The following is a 14,937-nucleotide window of genomic DNA, read 5'->3' as shown; positions in this document are numbered from 1 at the left end:
GAACCACAAAGGACACAACTAGAGTGACAGCCCAGGAGTTTGAGACCAGTCTGGGCAATAAAGTGAGACCTTGTATCTGCAAAAAATCAAAAAAATTAGCCACATGTGGTGGTGCGTGCCTCTAGTCCCAGCTCCTCAGGAGGCTGAGGTGGAAAAGTCGCTTGAGCCCAGAAATTTGAGGCTGCAGTGAGCTATGATCACATCACTGCACTCCAGCCTGGGCATTAAAGCCAGACCCTGTCTCAAAAAAAAAAAAAAAAAAAAAAAGGAGAGGAGAGGACAGGGGAGGGGAGGACAAAAGAGGGGAGGAGAAGAGAGGGGAGGGGGAAGAAATTACTTAGGAATATACAGTTTGGCCAGGCGCGGTGGCTCAAGCCTGTAATCCCAGCACTTTGGGAGGCCGGGACGGGCGGATCACGAGGTCAGGAGATCAAGACCATCCTGGCTAACACGGTCAAACCCCGTCTCTACTAAAAAATACAAAAAACTAGCCGGGCGAGGTGGCGGGCGCCTGTAGTCCCAGCTACTCGGGAGGCTGAGGCAGGAGAATGGCGTAAACCCAGGAGGCGGAGCTTGCAGTGAGCTGAGATCCGGCCACTGCACTCTAGCCCAGGCGACAGAGCAAGACTCCGTCTCAAAAAAATAAATAAATAAATAAAATAAAATAAGGAATATACAGCTCATTAGCAATGATTAACCCAGGCTTTGATCACAGATCTGTCCATACATTTCTTACCATATCCCACTGTCAAGTCTTGCCATTCTATCTCCCTAGCATTATTCAGAACACCCTCTTCCTTCTCTTCCAAGATAAGGAGCTGCTCTAGTTCAAGCTCTCTTCCAGTTTCTCATTCCCCCAATTAATCCTCCACAGTATTAAGAGAATTTGCTTTATGAATCACAAATCTGTTCGCAACAGTATCCTGCTTTAAAAACTCTAATATAATCTCCCTATAAAATAAAGTGCAAATCCCCTGTGTAGCATGGCTTTCAAGGAAGGTCTCCACTTTCTTGTCTCATTTTCTCAACCTGCACTCCCTGCTCTCCTCTTACCAGACCTCTTGGTAATACCTTGCCCTTTCACATTCCCACTGCTTCCTCTCGCTGTTCCCTCTGCCAAGAACTGCTTCCCTCCATTATCTCCCTTAGTGAGTTCCTACTCATCTTTCATGAACCTGCTTCAATGTCACACTTCCTGTAGAAAGCATCTCCAGTCTCTCCAGGGAAAATTGTCCCTTTTCTGAATTAACATAGCATTTTGTTCAAATGACTAATACAGCATCCTTGACATTGTATATGTTAGGAGAGACTAACCTAAAGAGCAAAAAATTTTTTCAGTCTGCCATTTTATCTGGTTTCCCCCATTCCCTTTTTGCTCTGTGGTCTAGAAATCTCTTCCTCAATTCCTTTTCTTTCTTTTTTCTTTTTTTTTTTTTTTTTTGAGATGGAGTCTCATTCTGTTGCCAGGCTGGAGCGCGGTGGCGCAATCTCAGCTGACTGCAACCTCTGCCTCCCAGGTTCAAGCGATTCTCCAGCCTCAGCCTCCTGAGTAGCTGGGACTACAGGCATGTGCCACCACCACGACTAGCAAATTTTTTGTATTTTCAGTAGAGACTGGCCTTCACCATGTTGGCCAGGATGGTCTAGATCTCCTGACCTTGTGATCCTAATGCCTTAGCCTCCCAAAGTGCTGAGATTACAGGCATGAGCCACCACGCTCAGCCCCTCAATTCCTTTTCTACAGTGAACGATCATCTGGAATCATTTGCATTTTTGGCTGTGAGTTTCTCATGGCCTAGAGCAGACTTCTGGGAGGAAATAACTACTTAGATGAATATTTTTACACGGTGAGCAAGTTACGCAAAGCAAATGAAGAAGGCAATGACCGGCCAAAGAAGCTGAATAAGCTGTCTCTTCTTGGCATGGAAGCAGGGAACAGTATGTTGGATGTTGGCCCAGGAACCATTAGTGAATAGGTAATATGAGAACCTGGAGTTGGAGGCTATGTTAGGAGGTAAGACTGGAGAAGTAGGTAGAGGTCATGTAATGAGGGACTTCTATGACATACAAGAAGGATTTGGGTAATGGGAAGGCACTGACGGAGTTTTAAGGAGAGTGAGATGGTCAGATTTTCAGCATGGTACATGATAAAGATCAGAATTTTATTCTGGTTGCTTATTACTCTTAACAAAACCGTGACTTAAACATTTTATTATATTATACAAATTTTTGAGTCAGCAGTTTGGAAATAATTCAGTTAGGCAGTTCTTCTGCTCTATGTGGCAGTGACTGGGATCAGTTAGTATTAATCATCTGGTGGCTGGTCTGGTATGGAAGTTCCAAGATGGCTTTACTCACACGCCAAGTTCCTGGGCAGGGTCACTAGGAAGACTGGGATCAGCCGGTTCACTCCCCATCTCCCTGTAGTCTCAGCTCTCTCTAGATGGTCTAATAAGGTAGATGGACTTTGTACACAGTGACTCAGGACTTCTATAGACCAAGGTGAAAGCTCCTCTTAAAAGCTGGACCCTGAAAAAGCCTGCCTAAATTCAAGATGAAGGGAAATAGCCCTCAAATCTCTCTACAGAAGAGTATTGAAGAATTTGTGGCCATTTTAAATCCACTACAAGGTACAAGGATGTAGAATTGAAAGTAGATAGAGGCAACTGAGTTCTTACAATGCCCAGTTTCTTTTGTTGTTGTTGTTTTTACAATGCCCAGTTTCTGAAGTATTCATGTATGAGTACTTCCAGAATATTCTCTTAACATCTTCCTCATAGCACTGTAACATGGCTATGATTTTTGTATGATTGTTAGTTTATGTATTAGACTTTTGAGGTCCTCAATGAGGACGACACATATGTCTTCCTTAGATTAATATCTCAGTGCCTGGAACATAGTTGATGCTCAATTCTTATTGAATAAATAAATTGAATACATTCGAATGGTTGGATCCCATCTTCACAACACCAGAGCAGCCTTCTGCTTGATATAATTTCCTTCTCCAGATTCATATCTTCTTATGAACTTAAGAAAAGCTTGATTTAAATGTGTAGAAATAATATCCATTATAAATATTTATGTGAATAGCTTTTAACTTTTCCCTGTTGTATTAGTTCTCCACTACATAACAAATTATCACATACTTGGCAGATTAAAACAACACACATTTATTATCTCAGTTTCCGTGGTCAGGAGTCTAGGCACAATTTAGCTGCTTCAGTTCTCACAAGGCTGCAAACAAGTTGTTGGCTGAGGACGCTGTCATGCACATCCGTGTGAAGAGACCACCAAACAGGCTTTGTGTGAGCAACATGGCTGTTTATTTCACCTGGCTGCAGGCAGACTGAGTCCGAAAAGAGAGTCAGCGAAGGGAGATAAGGGTGGGGCTGTTTTATAGGATTTGGGTAGGTAAAGGAAAATTACAGTCAAAGGTGGGCAGGAGTGGGGGTCACAAGGTGCTCAGTGGGGGAGATTTTTGAGCCAGGATGAGCCAGGAAAAGGACTTTCACAAGTTAATGTCATCACTTAAGGCAAGGACCGGCCATTTTCACGTCTTTTGTGGTGGAATGTCATCAGTTAAGGCAGGGCAGGGCATTTTCACTTCTTTTGTGATTCTTCAGTTACTTCAGGCCATCTGGGCATATATGTGCCAGTCACAGGGGATGCGATGGCTTGGCTTGGGCTCAGAGGCCTGACATTCCTGGCTTCTTATATTAATAAGAAAAATAAAACAAAATAGTGTTGAAGTGTTGGGGTGGTGAAAATTTTTGGGGGGTGGTGTGGAGAGAGAATGGGCGATGTTTCTCAGGGCTGCTTCAAGCGGGATTAGGGGCAGCGTAGGAACCTAGAGTGGGAGAGTTTAAGCTGAAGGCAGATCTTGTGATAAGAGGTGATATTGTGGGGTTGTTAGAAGGAGCATTTGTTGCATAGAATGATTGGTGATGGGCTGGATGTGGTTTTGTATGGATTGAAAAACTAAATGGAAGACACAAGGTCTGTATAAGAGAAGGAGAAAAAACAGGTATTAAAGGACTAAGAATTGGGAGGACCTAGGACATCTAATTAGAGAGTGCCTAAGGAGGCTCAGCATAGCCTTGCCAGCAAAGATTATTTATTTACTTTAAGAGGGAATTTAGAGTGGCAGTTTGGGAGAGCACTAGGAGATATCAGCTGTGATGGCTTGGAGAAACAGTATAAACCAGCAGTGTAAACACAAGCAGGGCATTTATGAGTAGCTGAGAACGGTGAACAGGATTATGACTAGACAGAAGATAGTGGGGATGACAAGTTTTTTGGGGTGCAGTCCAAGTTGGTCTGGTGTCTGGAATGAGACTGGGACCTAGCAGTCCGAGGACAGGCCTGAATTCCATTCTACCTTGCCTGAAGATTGAGGACAGTAAAGGATATAAAGGTTTCACTGAATACCAAGAGCCTGAGAAACTGCTTGGGTGATTTGACTAGTAAAGGCTGGTCCGTTATCAGACTATATAGAGTTGTGAAGGCCAAACTGAGGAATTACATCTGACAGATGGGAAGAAATGACCACGGTGGCCTTCTCAGACCCTGTGGGAAAGGCCTCTATCCATCCAGTGAAAGTATCTCCCCAGACTAAGAGATATTTTAGTTTTCTGATTCAGGGCATGTGAGTAAAGTCAATTTGCCAGTCCCGGGCAGAGGCAAATCCCCGAGCTTGATATGTAAGAAAGGGAGGGGGCCTGCACAATCCCTGAGGGGTAGTAGAACAGCAGATGGAACACTGAGAAGTGATCTCCTTGAGGATAGATTTCCATGATGGAAAGGAAATGAGAGGTTCTAAGAGGTGGGCTAGCGGCTTGTAACCTACATGGAAGAGGTTATGAAATGACGACAGAATAGAACGGGCCGGTGAGGCTGGAAGGAGATAATTTCCTTGGTCTAAGAACTATTTGCCTTGTGTGGGAAGAGATTGATAGGTGGAAGTTTCAGCCGGGGAGTAGGTGGGAGTGGCCGATGTGAAGGAGGAAAACTGCCTTGAGGGATGGAAGTTGGAATGCTAGCTGCTTTTTTAGCTAACTTATCAGTGTAAGCATTGTCTTGAGCGATGGTTGGGGGAAGAAAATAGATTTTGGAAGTTATGAGAACTATAGAAAGTTGAGCATAGTTTGTGATTTTTAGGGCCTCTAACAGTATTTTTTTTTTTTTTTTTTTGAGGCGGAGTCTCACTCTGTCCCCTAGGCTGGAGTGCAGTGGCCGGATCTCAGCTCACTGCAAGCTCCGCCTCCCGGGTTTATGCCATTCTCCTGCCTCAGCCTCCCGAGTAGCTGGGACTACAGGCGCCCGCCACCTCGCCCGGCTAGTTTTTTTTTTTTTTTTTTTTGTATTTTTTAGTAGAGACAGGGTTTCACCGTGTTAGCCAGGATGGTCTCGATCTCCTGACCTCGTGATCCGCCCGTCTCAGCCTCCCAAAGTGCTGGGATTACAGGCTTGAGCCACCGCGCCCGGCCTCTAACAGTATTAAAGCAGTGGCAGTCGCTGCACACAGACATGAGGGCTAGGCTAAAACAGTAAGGTCATTTGGACAGAAAGGCTACAGGACACGGTCCCGGCTCTTGTATAAGAATTCTGACTGCACTAACCATGCCTAGGAAGGAAAGTTGTTGTTTTGTAGAAGGGATTGGGGTTTGGGAGATTAAGCCAGCCGAACATGATCAGCAGGGAGAGAGTAAGTGTGTATTTATGAGAATTATGCCGAGATAGGTAACAAATGAGGAAGAAATTCGGGCTTGACTGAAGTAATGGGGGCTGTCCATGAGGCTTGCAGCAGTACAGTCTAGGTAATTTGCTGAGCCTGGTGGGTGTCAGGGTCAGTCCAAGTGAAAGTGAAGAGAGGCTGGGATGAAGGGTGTAGAGGAATAGTAAAGAAAGTATGTTTGAGATCCAGAGGCAAGACAATTTGGTTGATAAGGTGCAGAGATCTTGAACTAACCTGTAAGCCTTGTCTGGTTTTAGGACAGGTAAAATGGGGGAATTGTAAGGGGAGTATACAGGCCTTAAAAGGCCATGCTGTAGCAGGCGAGTGATATCAGGCTTTAATCCTTTTAAAGCGTGCTGTGGGATGGGATATTGGCGTTGAGTGGGGTAAGGGTGATTGGGTTTAATGAGATGGTAAGGGGTGAATGATCAGTCACCAAGGAGGGAGTAGGGGTATCTTATACTTGGGGGTTAAGGTGGGGGCATAGGAGGGGAGGATGTGAAGGAGGCTTTGAACTGGGGGGAAAGGCAGCAATGAGGTGTGGCTGTAGCCTAGGAATAGTCAGGGAAGCAGATAATTTAGTTAAAATGTCTTGGCCTAATAAGGGAACTGGGTAGGTGCGGATAACTAAAAAGGAGTGCATAAAAGAATGTTGTCCAAGTTGGCACCAGATTTGGGGAGTTTTAAGAGGTTTAGAAGCCTGGCCGTCAATACCCACAACAGTTATGGAGGCAAGGGAAACAGGCCCTTGAAAAGAAGGTAATGTGGAGTGGGTAGCCTCTGTATTGATTAAGAAGGGGACAGACTTACCCTCCACTGTAAGAGTTGCCCAAAGCGTCTGTGATGGTCCAGGAGGCTTCTGAAGCTATGGGGCAGCATCAGTCTTAAGCTGCTAAGCTGAGAAGGTGTGGGAAGGAGTCAGTCAGAGTCTTGGGCCAGAGCTACAGGGTCTCTGGCAGTGGCTGCCGGGTGAGTTAGACAGTCTGATTTCCAGTGGGTTCTCGCACAGATGGGACACGGCTTAGGAGAAACCCGGGCTGCGGACATTCCTTGGCCCAGTGGCCAGATTTCCGGCACTTGTAGCAAGCTCCTCCAGGAGGAGGTTCTGGGGGAACCTCTGGCAGCTGCAGTTCAGGCATTTGGAGTTGTGTGCTGGAGATGTGGCTGGGTTTTGTCTCACAGTCGAGGCAAGGAATTGCAACTCAGAAATAAGTTGCTACTTGGCTGCCTCTACTCTATTATTGTACACCTTGAAGGTGAGGTTCATTAAGTCCTGTTGTGGGGTTTGAGGGCCAGAATTTAATTTTTTTATATTTGATGAAAAAGAGCCTAAACACTAACTGATTTAGGAGGGGTCGGATAAAGAAAAAGGAACATTAATCTTGACTATGCCTTTAGCTCTAGCCACTTTTTAAAGAGGAAATTGCTGAACAGGTGGGGCAGGGCTAGTCACAGAATGAAATTGTAAGCCAGATGGGGTGTGAGGAGGGGAGGTGATAAAAGGATTATAGGGTGGGGGAGCAGAGACTGAGGAAAAATTGGGACCTAGCTCAGCCTGTTGAGGAGGGGAGAGGTCAGATGGGTCTGTAGAAAGGTTAGAAAGACTCAGTGACGCCTGGGGTTGGGACTGAGGGGACAGGCGGGAGGGAAAGAAGGAAGATTTGGGACGAGTTACATTGGGAACAGAGACTAGGGAGGGACCGATGTGTAAAAGAATGCCTGGACGTCAGGCACCCTCAGACCGTTTGCCCATTTAATGACAAGAATTATTTAGATCTTGTAGGATGGAAAAAATCTAAAGTGCCGTTTTCTGGCTATTTGGAACTACTGTCGAGTTTGTATTGGAGTTAAGCAACATTGTAGAAGAAAATAAGGTGTTTAGGTTTTAGGTTAGGTGTGAGTTGAAGAGGTTTTAAGTTCTTGAGAACACAGGCTAAGGGAGAAGAAGGAGGATTGGAGGGTGAAAGGTTGCCCATAGGGAAGGAGGCAAGCCCAGACAAAAGAGAGAGTAGAGACACAGAGAGAAGGAGTTTGGGGGTGCTTGCCCTCCAGAAAAGCGGGAAAGGGGTCGGGGCGTGGAAGGGATTGGTGCGCAAAAATGAGAGGTTGGGGTGCAAAAATAAGGTCGGGGCACAAAAATAAGAGGTTGGGGCGCAAAAATGAGGTCGGGGTTCTTGCCCTTCCCCCAGAAAAGCAGAGAAAGGGTAGAAACAGGGAGAGAAGGGGTCGGGGTGCTTGCCCCTCCCCCAGAAAAGCAGAGAAGGGGTAGAGACAGGGAGAGAAGGGGTCGGGGTGCTTGCCCCTCCCTGAGAAAAGTGGGGCTTGCCGCTAAGGGTGAAGGACCAAGGCAGGCGTCCCTGCAGTGTGGTCAGACACCTCTGAAACGTGGGTGAGTAATCAGAGAGGCATCCCTGCAATGATTAAACACCAAGGGAAGGCTGCCTTCCCCAGTCCGTGACCAGCGCTGGCGTTTTGGGTCCATGGATAAAACATGTCTCCTTTGTCTCTACCAGAAAATGAAAGGAATTGAAATTAAGAGAAGGGAGAGGCCGGGCGCGGTGGCTCAAGCCTGTAATCCCAGCACTTTGGGAGGCCGAGACGGGCGGATCACGAGGTCAGGAGATCGAGACCATCCTGGCTAATACGGTGAAACCCCGTCTCTACTAAAAAAATACAAAAAACTAGCCAGGCGCGGTGGCGGGCGCCTGTAGTCCCAGCTACTCGGGAGGCTGAGGCAGGAGAATGGCGTGAACCCGGGAGGCGGAGCTTGCAGTGAGCTGAGATCCGGCCACTGCACTCCAGCCTGGGCGACAGAGCGAGACTCCGTCTCAAAAAAAAAAAAAAAAGAGAAGGCAGAGATTGAAGGCTGGCGCCAAGATTGAAAGGAGAGGTTGAGGGATAGCGAAAGAGGTTGGAGAAGACAGTAAAAAAGGGGCCACTTACCCGATTTAAAATTGGTGAGATCTTCCTTGGGCTGGTTGGTCTGAGGACCAGAGGTCGAAGGTGGATCTTTCTCACGGAGCAAAGAGCAGGAGGACAGGGGATTGATCTCCCAAGGGAGGTCCCCGATCCGAGTCACAGCACCAAAATGTCATGCGCGTCCGTGTGAAGAGACCACCAAACAGATTTTGTGTGAGCAACATGGCTGTTTATTTCACCTGGCTGCAGGCAGACTGAGTCCGAAAAGAGAGTCAGCGAAGGGAGATAAGGGTGGGGCCGTTTTATAGGATTTGGGTAGGTAAAGGAAAATTACAGTCAAAGGGGGGTTGTTCTCTGGCGGGCAGGAGTGGGGGTTACAAGGTGCTCAGTGGGGGAGCTTTTTGAGCCAGGATGAGCCAGGAAAAGGACTTTCACAAGGTAATGTCATCACTTAAGGCAAGGACGGGCCATTTTCACTTCTTTTGTGGTGGAATGTCATCAGTTAAGGCAGGGCAGGGCATTTTCATTTCTTTTGTGATTCTTCAGTTACTTCAGGCCATCCGGGCATATATGTGCAAGTCACAGGGGATGCGATGGCTTGGCTTGGGCTCAGAGGCCTGACAGATGCTGTCTCATCTGAGGCTTGACTGGGGAAGGATCTGCTTTTGTTGGTAAAGTTCAGTTCCTTGAGGCTGTAGGACTGAGAGATTTGGTTTCTTTCTTTTTTTTTTTTTTTTTTTTTGAGATGGAGTCTCGCTCTGCTGCCCAGGCTGGAGTGCAGGTGCAATCTCAGCTCACTGCAACCTCTGCCTCTTGGGTTCAAGAAATTCTCTGCCTCAGCCTCCTGAGTAGCTGGGATTACAGGCGCCTGCCACCACACCCAGCTAATTTTTGTATTTTTAGTAGAGATGGGGTTTCACCATCTTGGCCAGGCTGGTCTTGAACTCCTGACCTTGTGATCCACCCACCTTGGCCTCCAAAAGTCCAGGGAATAAAGGTATGAGCCACTGTGCCCAATCGAGAGATTCAGTTTCAAAGCTAGCTGTTGGCAGAGGCTGCCCTCAGTTCCTTAACATGTGGGTCTTTCCATAGCGAAGCTCAAACATGGCAGGCAGCTTGATTTTTCAGAGCCACAAGAGAGTGAGAGACACCAGCAATATGGGCACTATCTTATATAACCCAATGACATACATCCCTTCACACTCAAGAGGAGGAAATCACACAAGGAATACCAAGAAGCAGGAGGTCATAGCATTTCCCCTAAATTCTGTCATATATCCTTACATCCAAATAATGACTCTCATAATTTGACATATCACCAGATAAGCTTTGTTTCCAGTTTCATTTGACCCTGACATAAAATTTCATTTATTTATTTGTTAATTACGGAACATGGCCATTCCCTAAATACTGTGAAAAATCAGAGGGGACAATTTTTAGAAAATTCCAGCCCTCTCAGGAAGTATATCCATTTCATTTTTACTTTTCAGTAGGGACTGTCTTCCTCTCTTAAGGAGACAGATACACATTTGCCTAAACCATTATTTAATACAATTAGTACTAGATCTTTCTTCAGATCCTATGTAGGGGCTGGGAATTCTTAGCTATACAAGCTTACAAAATATATTTTTTTAAATTAATGTTGATACTTTTTTATCTATTTGGTTTTAGCACAAGTATTAGACTTGCAGCCAAGGAACCTATTTTGTAACTGCAGAATATTCTTTCCAGGAAGATTGGTGAAAGGAGAATCAACAAAGGAAAGCCCTTGCTTCTCAAACTCCCCATGATAATATTCTGAAGCACGTATAGTCCATTCCAAAGCTACAGTCCCAATACCTGACTTCCTTATCCTATGTGTGTCTGGAAATAGGATGCACCTAACTGCTGCTCACATGTCTTGCCCTGGCCTTTCCTTCTCTGAAGCCAAGCTTCCCTCTGAAAGAGTAACTCAAGACCATTGACCAGCCCATGGCTATTTGACCAGGGTTTTCCCTAGAAGTGGAGTATGGAGATCTCTGAGCTAGATCCCTTCCTCTGTGTTTAACCTTTACAGAGCAGTGCTTAGTTCCTTTTTTTTTTTTTAGATGGAGTCTCGCTCTGTCGCCCAGGCTGGAGTGCAGTGGCGCAATCGCGGCTCACTGCAAGCTCTGCCTCCCGGGTTCACACCATTCTCCTGCCTCAGCCTACCAAGTAGCTGGGAGTACAGGCGCCCGCCAACACACCCAGCTAATTTTTTGTATTTTTTAGTACAGACAGGGTTTCACCGTGTTAGCCAGGATAGTCTCAATCTCCTGACTTTGTGATCCGCCCGCCTCAACCTCCCAAAGTGCTGGGATTACAGGCTTGAGCCACCGCGCCCAGCCCATTTAATTATTTTTAATTTTGGTGAATTAGGTGCTATCAGGTTACAAAGGTTTTAACACATGCAGAGAAGCTGTCCTCAATTCACCACTGAGTTAATATTTAATTTTTTAACATTTCAAAGACATTTAGTGTTAATAATCAAAAACATAAAACTAGGGGACTAAAGTTAGTAGTAGTACCAAGAACAGAGGAGGAGGAATTAACCTTTTAAAAGTAAAGGAGCCTTTTTTCCTCTGACTGGGGAAAAGAGAAAGAGGATAAATATATATTTGCTTCCTAAGTTGGAGAAAAGTTAAGCATGCTCACAAATGATGGTCTTGATTTTAAGGGAGTAAAACAAAGTTCTGTACTAAGAATAAATGTTAGGGTGGGGCTGATAGCTCAAGGAAAAAGGAAATAGTTAGGAAATAGCCTGATAAGGTAAACATAGCTGAAGGTCAAGGGAACTGAAGATAATAGAGTGCAGTTAAAATGGTTGATAAAAGGGTTCTTGGGGGGCGGTGGCTCACGCCTGTAATCCCAGCACTTTAAGGAGTTGAGATCAGCCTGGCAAATTTGGTGAAACCCCGTCTCTACTAAAAGTACAAAAATTAGCCGGGCATGGTGGTGAGCACCTGTAATCCCAGCTATTCGGGAGGCTGAGGCAGGAGAATCTCTTGAACCCGGGAGGCCGAGGTTGCGGTGAGCCAAGATTGCACCATTGCACTCCAGCCTGGGCAACAACAGCAAATCTCTGTCTTTAAAAAAAAAAAAAAAGTTCTTACTGATAAGTATGATAAAAGAAGATAGGAAACAGCTGATAAACTATGAGAAGAAAGACTGGCTGTCATGCTGTCACATTGACAAATTATAGATTCAATGGGAGTGAACACAAAATAGAGGTAGATGGGCGTAGGTGGCTGTAGGTAGAGAGGGAAATTCACAATCCAACACTTTGGAGGGGAAGTAATTTCATTGATGACTAGGTTGAAGGTGTGGCTCCATCTGTGGGTTGCTGATACAGAGTGAATTTGAAGATGATTGGAAAAGAAAAGCATGAGAAATTGTGAGGTCAGAGTGCTAATGAGTCATGAACATGGATGCTGAATCATTAAGTTGATGCAGAACATGAGGATAATTCCAGGGCTGAAACAGAGTTTCAGAAACATAACTGGGCACACACAAGCAAGTAAAGGGATCTCCTAGCCAGGGCCAGATTTAGGGAAATAGAAATGCAGGGAAAGTTTGTCTTTGACATTTATCACCTTTGTTCCATGGCACAACTTCCTAAGCTTTGCTCACTTACTCCCAAGTAATTGTAATTTCGGTGCCTTCATGTTACTTTCTCACTGTACAGGTTCCCCAATCTCTGCTTTTTTTTTTTTTTTTTTTTGAAACGGATTCTTGCTCTGTCACCCAGGCTGGAGTGCAGTGGCACGATCTCAGCTCACTGCAACTTCTGCCTCCTGGGTTCAAGTGATTCTTGTGCCTCAGCCTCCCAAGTAACTGGCCACCACCATGCCTGGTTAATTTTTTTATTTTTAATAGAGTCGGGGTTTCACCATGCTGGCCAGGCTGGTCTCAAATTCCTGGCTGGCCTCAAGTGATCCGCCTGCCTCAGCCTCCCAAAGTGCTGGGATTACAGGTGTGAGCCACTGCACCCAGCCTGCTCTTGACATATCTAAAATCCCAAATGGTCACAGGACACAAATGGAGCGTTCTCCATTAATACACCACTTTCCCCTACTTACTGTAATTTGCATTTTGACAAGGCTTTCTAATAACAAATCCTTAATCTGAAATTGGTAATTTCAAGGCCAATACTCTACAGAGGTGTCTGCAAAGTCATGTAATTCCAGCACAACAGAGGTCGCCTGTCCTGTTGTTCTGAAAAATATTTCTCCAATATTGATTCATCCTTTTGGCCTCAGACTTTAACCACTCCCATAAAATATGAGTTTCTTGGGAGGAGGACCTGAGCTGAGCCAATAAAAAGACACCCATAAAAGCACTAACTCAATCATTTGTTTTCCTAATGGTGCTAAGGCAGGCTGGTGTGTTGTAACATATCAATCCACTTCTGTGTACCTGCCCTTTCCTGTCCTGCGAAATATCATTTTTAATATATGTTGTGATACCAAAAGATTTCAGAAGCGTTGACCGAGTAGACATTCAATGATGATTATAGCTGATACCTACAGAGCACCTATTATGTGCTAAACACTTTATGTATTTTAACTCATTTAATCCTTGCAACAATCCCATTAGGTTGGTATTGTTATTCTCATTTTGCAGATGAAGAAACTTAAAAAGACTTGCCCAAGGTCACAGAGATGGGAAATAGCAGCATCAGCATTTAAACCTAGGCAATCTAGAACTAGAGGGTACATTTAACCACTATACATTTTCCCCTAAATTCATCTTTGCACCACACCTGTTATCTCTACACTTTGGGAGGCCACCAAGGCCAGGGGATCGTTTGTTGCCAGGAGTTCAAGACCAGCTGGGGCGGCATACCAAAATCTTGTCTCTCCAAAAATTTAAAAAATTGGCCAGGTATTGTAGAGGCACCTGTAGTCTGAGCTACTTGGGAGGTTGAGGTGGGAGGATCGCTGGAGCCCAGGAATTTGAACGTGCTCTGAGCCATGATCCAGCCACTGCACTCCAGCCTGGGTGACAGAATGAGACTGAACAATAACAACAAAAAAATCAAGTTTCCTGGGTCTATACAAAATTTTCAATTTAACAAATTTTTATAAAAGTTTGTTTTAAAATAAACACCCCTCTAAATGGCAAAGCCAGAATACAATCTGATCACAATCTATAGGTTAGATATAGGATGACAGGGAGCAGCAAGGGCTGAACACATCAGCTGCAGCACCATCTAGTTTGCCTGCGACTCTGTTAGCAGGCCCACTTTTCCCTTTTATAAATTACCTGATCAACAACTAAGAGATTATAATTCGATCTACTTTTTACTCTATCTGAATCCTCAATATAATGAAGAACTTTATAATTGTTAATTTATAGATATAATTTAAGTTCATTAAACCATTATTTTCTTCCTGTATCCTCTCATTCTTCCACAAAAGCCTCTACCTTTGGGTGTTTCTTTACTTTTACAGACACCTACGCACACACCCCATACGCACGCATGCACACGCCTTATCTTTTAACTCGAGATTCTCCTCTTCTTTTGGGGAGAAACAAACATCATGAGCCTTTAGGTCCATTTTCTGAGGGAAAGAGGGCGGCGGAGGCGGGGAGGGGAGGAGGGATGAATAGGTTTTTACCCGCTATTTTTTACCATAAACAGGGAGGCATAAACCGCAAACACCAGTCGCTTGGTGGGCCAGCAGCTCTGGGGCTCACTGATCAATCGCACCCAAACTCATTTACTAATTTAAAAAAGTACTGTGGCAAGGTTCGTTTACATAAGTCTTGGAGCGAAGCCGCCGCCACAACCTGCCGCAGTCTCGTGCGGAGTCACGGCCAACGAGCTCTTTACTTTCCCCAAAAGGCTCCCACGCCTCCCCCGTCCCCAAGGGAGCCAGGCGGTCCCTCGCCGCTCTGAGTCCCTCGGGGAAGGCCGCAAAGAGAGGCCGCAGGCGCCCTGGCGAGAAGAGAGGGCGGGGGCAGCGGGCAGCACCCGGGCTTCAGTTCATGACCCCGTTATTCCACAGAAAAATGGAACATTCCGCTCTTTCCGCCCACAGAGGGGAGGTGGGGGGAACTCTTCGATCTAGTCTGGGAGAGGCGACGCGGGCGCAGCCACCGGAATCCGGGACGCGGGGAGCCGCGTTACGGGAATAGCTACCCCTCGGAGTCCCGCCCCCCCGTCGACGGGCGGCCGCTGGACCAATGCCTGGGCGCAAAGGGTCTCTCAGGGGCCAATCAGCGCCTAGGTCCCCGTTAGGGGCGAGGCGCAAAGGGGGCCG

The sequence above is a fragment of the Trachypithecus francoisi genome, unplaced genomic scaffold (assembly GCF_009764315.1).
Source record: "Trachypithecus francoisi isolate TF-2019V2 unplaced genomic scaffold, Tfra_2.0 Lachesis_group2, whole genome shotgun sequence".
Taxonomy (NCBI): Eukaryota; Metazoa; Chordata; class Mammalia; order Primates; family Cercopithecidae; genus Trachypithecus; species Trachypithecus francoisi.
The sequence above is the reverse complement of the archived record's forward strand: the minus strand, read 5'-3'. Positions refer to the sequence as shown.